The sequence below is a fragment of the Hippoglossus stenolepis genome, chromosome 10 (genome assembly GCF_022539355.2).
Source record: "Hippoglossus stenolepis isolate QCI-W04-F060 chromosome 10, HSTE1.2, whole genome shotgun sequence".
In the NCBI taxonomy this organism is placed as follows: domain Eukaryota; kingdom Metazoa; phylum Chordata; class Actinopteri; order Pleuronectiformes; family Pleuronectidae; genus Hippoglossus; species Hippoglossus stenolepis.
In genome coordinates, this window is record NC_061492.1 from 27,071,367 (window position 1) to 27,080,083 (window position 8,717).

At 46.4% G+C, this 8,717-nt stretch overlaps 14 non-coding genes and 4 pseudogenes across 14 annotated transcripts; all 18 read right to left on the minus strand.

The window, feature by feature from the left end:
* LOC124853082 lies at positions 1-87 on the minus strand (annotated as a pseudogene).
* Positions 88-264: 177 nt separating this feature from the next.
* On the minus strand, positions 265-373 carry LOC124853909. Its single transcript, XR_007034233.1, has one exon. It is a non-coding gene; the product is annotated as a U5 spliceosomal RNA (small nuclear RNA).
* Positions 374-850: 477 nt separating this feature from the next.
* On the minus strand, positions 851-1,040 carry LOC124852828. Its single transcript, XR_007033249.1, has one exon. It is a non-coding gene; the product is annotated as a U2 spliceosomal RNA (small nuclear RNA).
* Positions 1,041-1,218: 178 nt separating this feature from the next.
* On the minus strand, positions 1,219-1,329 carry LOC124853541. Its single transcript, XR_007033883.1, has one exon. It is a non-coding gene; the product is annotated as a U5 spliceosomal RNA (small nuclear RNA).
* A 488-nt stretch (positions 1,330-1,817) lies between these two features.
* Positions 1,818-2,006, minus strand: LOC124852777. The gene has a single exon (XR_007033200.1). It is a non-coding gene; the product is annotated as a U2 spliceosomal RNA (small nuclear RNA).
* Positions 2,007-2,176: 170 nt separating this feature from the next.
* LOC124853635 lies at positions 2,177-2,287 on the minus strand. The gene has a single exon (XR_007033975.1). It is a non-coding gene; the product is annotated as a U5 spliceosomal RNA (small nuclear RNA).
* A 491-nt stretch (positions 2,288-2,778) lies between these two features.
* On the minus strand, positions 2,779-2,961 carry LOC124853038. Its single transcript, XR_007033442.1, has one exon. It is a non-coding gene; the product is annotated as a U2 spliceosomal RNA (small nuclear RNA).
* Positions 2,962-3,135: 174 nt separating this feature from the next.
* LOC124854029 lies at positions 3,136-3,246 on the minus strand. The gene has a single exon (XR_007034308.1). It is a non-coding gene; the product is annotated as a U5 spliceosomal RNA (small nuclear RNA).
* A 496-nt stretch (positions 3,247-3,742) lies between these two features.
* LOC124852976 lies at positions 3,743-3,927 on the minus strand. The gene has a single exon (XR_007033390.1). It is a non-coding gene; the product is annotated as a U2 spliceosomal RNA (small nuclear RNA).
* A 176-nt stretch (positions 3,928-4,103) lies between these two features.
* LOC124854026 lies at positions 4,104-4,211 on the minus strand (annotated as a pseudogene).
* Positions 4,212-4,698: 487 nt separating this feature from the next.
* On the minus strand, positions 4,699-4,886 carry LOC124854322. Its single transcript, XR_007034566.1, has one exon. It is a non-coding gene; the product is annotated as a U2 spliceosomal RNA (small nuclear RNA).
* A 177-nt stretch (positions 4,887-5,063) lies between these two features.
* On the minus strand, positions 5,064-5,175 carry LOC124853598. Its single transcript, XR_007033938.1, has one exon. It is a non-coding gene; the product is annotated as a U5 spliceosomal RNA (small nuclear RNA).
* A 500-nt stretch (positions 5,176-5,675) lies between these two features.
* On the minus strand, positions 5,676-5,866 carry LOC124854287. The gene has a single exon (XR_007034531.1). It is a non-coding gene; the product is annotated as a U2 spliceosomal RNA (small nuclear RNA).
* Positions 5,867-6,041: 175 nt separating this feature from the next.
* LOC124853378 lies at positions 6,042-6,153 on the minus strand. The gene has a single exon (XR_007033721.1). It is a non-coding gene; the product is annotated as a U5 spliceosomal RNA (small nuclear RNA).
* Positions 6,154-6,646: 493 nt separating this feature from the next.
* Positions 6,647-6,826, minus strand: LOC124852884 (annotated as a pseudogene).
* A 175-nt stretch (positions 6,827-7,001) lies between these two features.
* LOC124854040 lies at positions 7,002-7,107 on the minus strand (annotated as a pseudogene).
* A 498-nt stretch (positions 7,108-7,605) lies between these two features.
* Positions 7,606-7,792, minus strand: LOC124854398. Its single transcript, XR_007034642.1, has one exon. It is a non-coding gene; the product is annotated as a U2 spliceosomal RNA (small nuclear RNA).
* A 177-nt stretch (positions 7,793-7,969) lies between these two features.
* Positions 7,970-8,078, minus strand: LOC124853878. Its single transcript, XR_007034207.1, has one exon. It is a non-coding gene; the product is annotated as a U5 spliceosomal RNA (small nuclear RNA).
* Between the last annotated feature and the right edge of the window lie 639 nt (positions 8,079-8,717).

The following is an 8,717-nucleotide window of genomic DNA, read 5'->3' on the forward strand; positions in this document are numbered from 1 at the left end:
TGTAGTCCTCATATAGAGGACATATCAGATATTAAACTGATAAGAACAGATACTACATTGATCTTAGCCAAAAGGCCGAGAAGCGATAAGCCCCAAGTGTTGGATGTCCCGCTAAGCTCTTGGCACAAATCTCACTTGTTGTGGTACCCGTTCGTAGGTGTGCATAACAATGGCTGCTGCTTATCACCTCCGCCCAAGCTCTCCTTTGTGGCGCTTGATTTCTGACCTAGACAGCTCTTTGACTTTTCACAATTTCATAAGGCTCAGCCATACAGCAAAGCCTGCCAAAAATATATTCAACTCATGTTTGTTCCTCTCCACGAAGTCTTTAGTAAAGGCGAAAGACTTGTGCGTTATGAAGAAACCAGAGTCAGCATGGCCCTCTGTTGGAAAGCAGCAGAGGAGCCTCTCGGTCACAGTCACCACCTTCACGGGGCCTCTCTTGCTTTCCATGTCAGATCCCAGTATGCAACATTCCAACCCGCCCCATCTGCCAACCAAAATTATACACGTCTTTATTACCTCCTGCCTGACTACTGTGATTGGCTTTTAAGCCTGCCTAAGCAATACATCCCTGAACCACTTGCATTCCCAAAATGCTGACTCTGGTTTCTCACCAAGTCTCCCAGAAAGTCTTGAGTGAGGTTCCATTCTTGACAAACGCTTCTAACTCAATTTGAATCCAGTTCAAGCTCATTGTGACGTGCATGGTCACGTCACTAAGCAGTGAGCCATCAGAGCGGTTTCACCACTTGTGTGTGAGCCATTACCTCAGTTTCATTGAGCCAGTGTAGAATTCACTTTTGATACGCGACAATTGTTTGAGTGTTTGGTTTTCTACAAGGTAAGAACAGAGTGCACCGTTCCCAGCGGCATTCTGCAATGCTAGGTCGATGCGTGGAAAGAAAGGAGCAAGCTCCAAATTTCTGCCCCTCATGCCAAAAATCTGCTTTAATATGTAGTCCTCATATAGAGGACATATCAGATATTAAACTGATAAGAACAGATACTACACTTGATCTTGGCCAAGGCCGAGCGATAAGCCCCAAGTGTTGGATGTCACGCCAAGCTCTTGGCACAAATCTCACTTGTTGTGGTACCCGTTCGTAGGTGTGCATAACAATGGCTGCTGCTTATCACCTCCGCCCAAGCTCTCCTTTGTGGCGCTTGATTTCCTGACCTAGACAGCTCTTTGACTTTTCACAATTTCATAAGGCTCAGCCATACAATAAAGCCTGCCAAAAATATATTCAACTCATGTTTGTTCCTCTCCACGGAAGTCTTTAGTAAAGCGAAAGACTTGTGCGTTATGAAAAGAAACCAGAGTCAGCATGGCCCTCTGTTGGAGAGCAGCAGAGGAGCCTCTCGGTCCAGTCACCACCTTCACGGTAGGCCTCTCTTTGCTTTCATGTCAGATCCCAGTATGCAACATTCCCAACCACGCCCCATCTGCCAACAAAATTATCACGTCTTTATTACCTCCTGCCTGACTACTGTGATTGGCTTTTAAGCCTGCCTAAGCAATACATCCTGAACCACTTACATTCGCTCCAAAATGCTGACTCTGGTTTCTCACCAAGTCTCCCAGAAGGTCTTGAGTGAAAGCAAGTTTCCATTCTTGACAACCTTCTAACTCAATTTGGAATCCAGTTCAAGCTCATTGTGACCCGTGCATGGTCACGTCACTAAGCAGTGAGCCATCAGGCGGTTTCACACTTGTGTGTGCCAGGCCGTTACCTCAGTTTCATTGAGCCAGTGTAGAATTCACTTTTGATGCGCGACAATTGTTTGAGTGTTTGGTTTTCTACAAGGTAAGAACAGAGTGCACCGTTCCCAGCGGCACTGCAATGCTAGGTCGATGCGTGGAGAAAGAAGCAAGCTCCAAATTTCTGCCCCTCATGCCAAAAATCTGCTTAATATGTAGTCCTCATATAGAGGACATATCAGATATTAAACTGATGAGAACAGATACTACACTTGATCTTAGCCAAAGGCCGAGGCGATAAGCCCCAAGTGTTGGATGTCACGCCAAGCTCTTGGCACAAATCTCCTTGTTGTGGTGCCCGTTCGTAGGTGTGCATAACAATGGCTGCTGTATCACCTCGCCCAGCTCTCCTTTGTGGCGCTTGATTTCTGACCTAGACAGCTCTTTGACTTTTCACAATTTCATAAGGCTCAGCCATACAGCAAAGCCTGCCAAAAATATATTCAACTCATGTTTGTTCCTCTCACGGAAGTCTTTAGTAAAGGCGAAAGACTTGTGCGTTATGAAGAGAAACCAGAGTCAGCATGGCCCTCTGTTGGAGAGCAGCAGAGGAGCCTCTCGGTCACAGATCACCACCTTCACGGTAGGCCTCTCTTTGCTTTCCATGTCAGATCCCAGTATGCAACATTCCCAACCCGCCCCCATCTGCCAACCAAAATTATACACGTCTTTATTACCTCCTGCCTGACTACTGTGATTGGCTTTTAAGCCTGCCTAAGCAATACATCCTGAACCACTTACATTCGCTCAAAATGCTGACTCTGGTTTCTCACCAAGTCTCCCAGAGGTCTTGAGTGAAAGCAAGTTTCCATTCTTGACAAGCGCTTCTAACTCAATTTGGAATCCAGTTCAAGCTCATTGTGACCCGTGCATGGTCACGTCACTAAACAGTGAGCCATCAGGCGGTTTCACACACTTGTGTGTGCCAGGCCGTTACCTCACTTTCATTGAGCCAGTGTAGAATTCACTTTTGATACGCGACAATTGTTTGAGTGTTTGGTTTCTACAAGGTAGAACAGTGCACCGTTCCCAGCAGCCACTGCAATGCTAGGTCGATGCGTGGAGAGAAAGGGCAGCTCCAAATTTCTGCCCTCATGCCAAAAATCTGCAATATGTAGTCCTCATCATAGAGGACATATCAGATATTAAACTGATAAGAACAGATACTACATGATCTTAGCCAAAGGCCGAGCGATAAGCCCCAAGTGTTGGATGTCCACGCCAGCTCTTGGCACAAATCTCACTTGTTGTGGTACCCGTTCGTAGGTGTGCATAACAATGGCTGCTGCTTATCACCTCCGCCCAAGCTCTCCTTTGTGGCTCGATTTCTGACCTAGACAGCTCTTTGACTTTTCACAATTTCATAGGCTCAGCCATACAGCAAAGCCTGCCAAAATATATTCAACTCATGTTTGTTCCTCTCCCGGGAGAGTCTTTAGTAAAGGCGAAAGACTTGGCGTTATGAAGAGAAACCAGAGTCAGCATGGCCCTCTGTTGGAGAGCAGCAGAGGGCCTCTCGGTCCAATCACCACCTTCACGGTAGGCCTCTCTTTGCTTTCCATGTCAGATCCCAGTATGCAACATTCCCAACCCGCCCCCATCTGCCAACCAAAATTATACACGTCTTTATTACCTCCTGCCTGACTACTGTGATTGGCTTTTAAGCCTGCCTAAGCAATACATCCCTGAACCACTTACATTCGCTCCAAAATGCTGACTCTGGTTTCTCACCAAGTCTCCCAGAAGGTCTTGAGTGAAAGCAAGTTTCCATTCTTGACAAACGCTTCTAACTCAATTTGGAATCCAGTTCAAGCTCATTGTGACCCCGTGCATGGTCACGTCACTAAGCAGTGAGCCATCAGACGGTTTCACACACTTGTGTGTGCCAGGCCGTTACCTCAGTTTCATTGAGCCAGTGTAGAATTCACTTTTGATACGTGACAATTGTTTGAGTGTTTGGTTTCTACAAAGGTAAGAACAGAGTGCACCGTTCCCAGCGGCACTGCAATGCTAGGTCGATGCGTGGAGAGAAAGGACAAGCTCAAATTTCTGCCCCTCATGCCAAAAATCTGCTTAATATGTAGTCCTCATATAGAGGACATATCAGATATTAAACTGATAAGAACAGATACTACATGATCTTAGCCAAAGGCGGGCGATAAGCCCCAAGTGTTGGATGTCCACGCCAAGCTCTTGGCACAAATCTCACTTGTTGTGGTACCCGTTCGTAGGTGTGCATAACAATGGCTGCTGCTTATCACCTCCGCCCAAGCTCTCCTTTGTGGCGCTTGATTTCTGACCTAGACAGCTCTTTGACTTTTCACAATTTCATAAGGCTCAGCCATACAGCAAAGCCTGCCAAAATATATTCAACTCATGTTTGTTCCTCTCCACGAAGTCTTTAGTAAAGGCGAAAGACTGTGCGTTATGAAAGAAACCAGAGTCAGCATGGCCCTCTGTTGGAGAGCAGCAGAGGAGCCTCTCGGTCTCATCACCACCTTCACGGTAGGCCTCTCTTTGCTTTCCATGTCAGATCCCAGTATGCAACATTCCCAACCCGCCCCATCTGCCAACCAAATTATACACGTCTTTATTACCTCTGCCTGACTACTGTGATTGGCTTTTAAGCCTGCCTAAGCAATACATCCCTGAACCACTTACATTCGCTCCAAAATGCTGACTCTGGTTTCTCACCAAGTCTCCCAGAAGGTCTTGAGTGAAAGCAAGTTTCCATTCTTGACAAACGCTTCTAACTCAATTTGGAATCCAGTTCAAGCTCATTGTGACCCCGTGCATGGTCACGTCACTAAGCAGTGAGCCATCAGAGCGGTTTCACACGCGTGTGTCAGGCCGTTACCTCAGTTTCTTGAGCCAGTGTAGAATTCACTTTTGATACGACAATTGTTTGAGTGTTTGGTTTTCTACAAGGTAAGAACAAGTGCACCGTTCCCAGCGGCACTGCAATGCTAGGTCGATGCGTGGAGAGAAAGGAGCAAGCTCCAAATTTCTGCTCCTCATGCCAAAAATCTGCTTAATATGTAGTCCTCATATAGAGGACATATCAGATATTAAACTGATAAGAACAGATACTACACTTGATCTTAGCCAAAGGCCGAGCGATAAGCCCCAAGTGTTGGATGTCCACGCCAAGCTCTTGGCACAAATCTCACTTGTTGTGGTACCCGTTCGTAGGTGTGCATAACAATGGCTGCTGCTTATCACCTCCTCCCAAGCTCTCCTTTGTGGCGCTTGATTTCTGACCTAGACAGCTCTTTGACTTTCACAATTTCATAAGGCTCAGCCATACAACAAAGCCTGCCAAAAATATATTCAACTCATGTTTGTTCCTCTCCACGGAAGTCTTTAGTAAAGGGCGAAAGACTTGTGCGTTATGAAAAAAACCAGAGTCAGCATGGCCCTCTGTTGGAGAGCAGCAGAGGAGCCTCTCAGTCCTGATCACCACCTTCACGGTAGGCCTCTCTTTGCTTTCCATGTCAGATCCCAGTATGCAACATTCCCAACCCGCCCCCATCTGCCAACCAAAATTATACACGTCTTTATTACCTCCTGCCCTGACTACTGTGATTGGCTTTTAAGCCTGCCTAAACAATACATCCTGAACCACTTACATTCGCTCCAAAATGCTGACTCTGGTTTCTCACCAAGTCTCCCAGAAGGTCTTGAGTGAAAGCAAGTTTCCATTCTTGACAAACGCTTCTAACTCAATTTGGAATCCAGTTCAAGCTCATTGTGACCCGTGCATGGTCACGTCACTAAGCAGTGAGCCATCAGAGCGGTTTCACACACTTGTGTGTGTGCCAGGACGTTACCTCAGTTTCATTGAGCCAGTGTAGAATTCACTTTTGATACGTGACAATTGTTTGAGTGTTTGGTTTTCTACAAGGTAAGAACAGAGTGCACCGTTCCCAGCGGCACTGCAATGCTAGGTCGATGCGTGGAGAGAAAGGAGCAAGCTCCAAATTTCTGCCCCTCATGCCAAAAATCTGCTTAATATGTAGTCCTCATATAGAGGACATATCAGATATTAAACTGATAAGAACAGATACTACACTTGATCTTAGCCAAAGGCCGAGGCGATAAGCCCCAAGTGTTGGATGTCCGCCAAGCTCTTGGCACAAATCTCACTTGTTGTGGTACCCCGTTCGTAGGTGTGCATAACAATGGCTGCTGCTTATCACCTCCGCCCAAGCTCTCCTTTGTGGCGCTTGATTTCTGACCTAGACAGCTCTTTGACTTTTCACAATTTCATAAGGCTCAGCCATACAACAAAGCCTGCCAAAAATATATTCAACTCATGTTTGTTCCTCTCCACGGAAGTCTTTAGTAAAGGCGAAAGACTTGTGCGTTATGAAGAGAAACCAGAGTCAGCATGGCCCTCTGTTGGAGAGCAGCAGAGGAGCCTCTCGGTCTGATCACCACCTTCACGGTAGGCCTCTCTTTGCTTTCCATGTCAGATCCCAGTATGCAACATTCCCAACCGCCCCCATCTGCCAACCAAAATTATACACGTCTTTATTACCTCCTGCCCTGACTACTGTGATTGGCTTTTAAGCCTGCCTAAGCAATACATCCTGAACCACTTACATTCGCTCCAAAATGCTGACTCTGGTTTCTCACCAAGTCTCCCAGAAGGTCTTGAGTGAAAGCAAGTTTCCATTCTTGACAAACGCTTCTAACTCAATTTGGAATCCAGTTCAAGCTCATTGTGACCCGTGCATGGTCACGTCACTAAGCAGTGAGCCATCAGAGCGGTTTCACACACTTGTGTGCCAGGCCGTTACCTCACTTTCATTGAGCCAGTGTAGAATTCACTTTTGATACGCGACAATTGTTTGAGTGTTTGGTTTTCTACAAGGTAGAACAGAGTGCACCGTTCCAGCGGCACTGCAATGCTAGGTCGATGCGTGGAGAGAAAGGAGCAAGCCCCTCATGCCAAAAATCTGCTTAATATGTAGTCCTCATATAGAGGACATATCAGATATTAAACTGATAAGAACAGATACTACACTTGATCTTAGCCAAAAAGGCCGAGAACGATAAGCCCCAAGTGTTGGATGTCACGCCAAGCTCTTGGCACAAATCTCACTTGTTGTGGTACCCGTTCGTAGGTGTGCATAACAATGGCTGCTGCTTATCACCTCCGCCCAAGCTCTCCTTTGTGGCGCTTGATTTCTGACCTAGACAGCTCTTTGACTTTTCACAATTTCATAAGGCTCAGCCATACAGCAAAGCCTGCCAAAAATATATTCAACTCATGTTTGTTCCTCTCCACAAGTCTTTAGTAAAGGCGAAAGACTTGTGTTATGAAGAAACCAGAGTCAGCATGGCCCTCTGTTGGAGAGCAGCAGAGGAGCCTCTCAGTCTGATCACCACCTTCACGGTAGGCCTCTCTTTGCTTTCCGCATGTCAGATCCCAGTATGCAACATTCCCAACCCGCCCCCATCTGCCAACCAAAATTATACCGTCTTTATTACCTCCTGCCCTGACTACTGTGATTGGCTTTTAAGCCTGCCTAAGCAATACATCCCTGAACCACTTACATTCGCTCCAAAATGCTGACTCTGGTTTCTCACCAAGTCTCCCAGAAGGTCTTGAGTGAAAGCAAGTTTCCATTCTTGACAAACGCTTCTAACTCAATTTGGAATCCAGTTCAAGCTCATTGTGACCCGTGCATGGTCACGTCACTAAGCAGTGAGCCATCAGGCGGTTTCACACACTTGTGTGTGCCAGGCCGTTACCTCACTTTCATTGAGCCAGTGTAGAATTCACTTTTGATACGCGACAATTGTTTGAGTGTTTGGTTTTCTACAAGGTAAGAACAGAGTGCACCGTTCCCAGCGGCACTGCAATGCTAGGTCGATGCGTGGAGAGAAAGGGCAAGCTCAAATTTCTGCCCCTCATGCCAAAATCTGCTAATATGTAGTCCTCATTAGAGGACATATCAGATATTAAACTGATAAGAACAGATACTACACTTGATCTTAGCCAAAAGGCCGAGAAGCGATAAGCCCCAAGTGTTGGATGTCACGCCAAGCTCTTGGCACAAATCTCACTTGTTGTGGTACCCGTTCGTAGGTGTGCATAACAATGGCTGCTGCTTATCACCTCCGCCCAAGCTCTCCTTTGTGGCGCTTGATTTCTGACCTAGACAGCTCTTTGACTTTTCACAATTTCATAAGGCTCAGCCATACAGCAAAGCCTGCCAAAAATATATTCAACTCATGTTTGTTCCTCTCCACAAGTCTTTAGTAAAGGCGAAAGACTTGTCGTTATGAAGAGAAACCAGAGTCAGCATGGCCCTCTGTTGGAGAGCAGCAGAGGAGCCTCTCGGTCTGATCACCACCTTCACGGTAGGCCTCTCTTTGCTTTCATGTCAGATCCCAGTATGCAACATTCCCAACCCGCCCCCATCTGCCAACCAAAATTATACACGTCTTTATTACCTCCTGCCCTGACTACTGTGATTGGCTTTTAAGCCTGCCTAAGCAATACATCCCTGAACCACTTACATTCGCTCCAAAATGCTGACTCTGGTTTCTCACCAAGTCTCCCAGAGGTCTTGAGTGAAAGCAAGTTTCCATTCTTGACAAACGCTTCTAACTCAATTTGGAATCCAGTTCAAGCTCATTGTGACCCGTGCATGGTCACGTCACTAAGCAGTGAGCCATCAGAGCGGTTTCACACTTGTGTGTGCCAGGCCGTTACCTCAGTTTCATTGAGCCAGTGTAGAATTCACTTTTGATACGCGACAATTGTTTGAGTGTTTGGTTTTCTACAAGGTAAGAACAGAGTGCACCGTTCCCAGCGGCACTGCAATGCTAGGTCGATGCGTGGAGAGAAGGAGCAAGCTCAAATTACCCCTCATGCCAAAATCTGCTTAATATGTAGTCCTCATATAGAGGACATATCAGATATTAAACTGATAAGAAC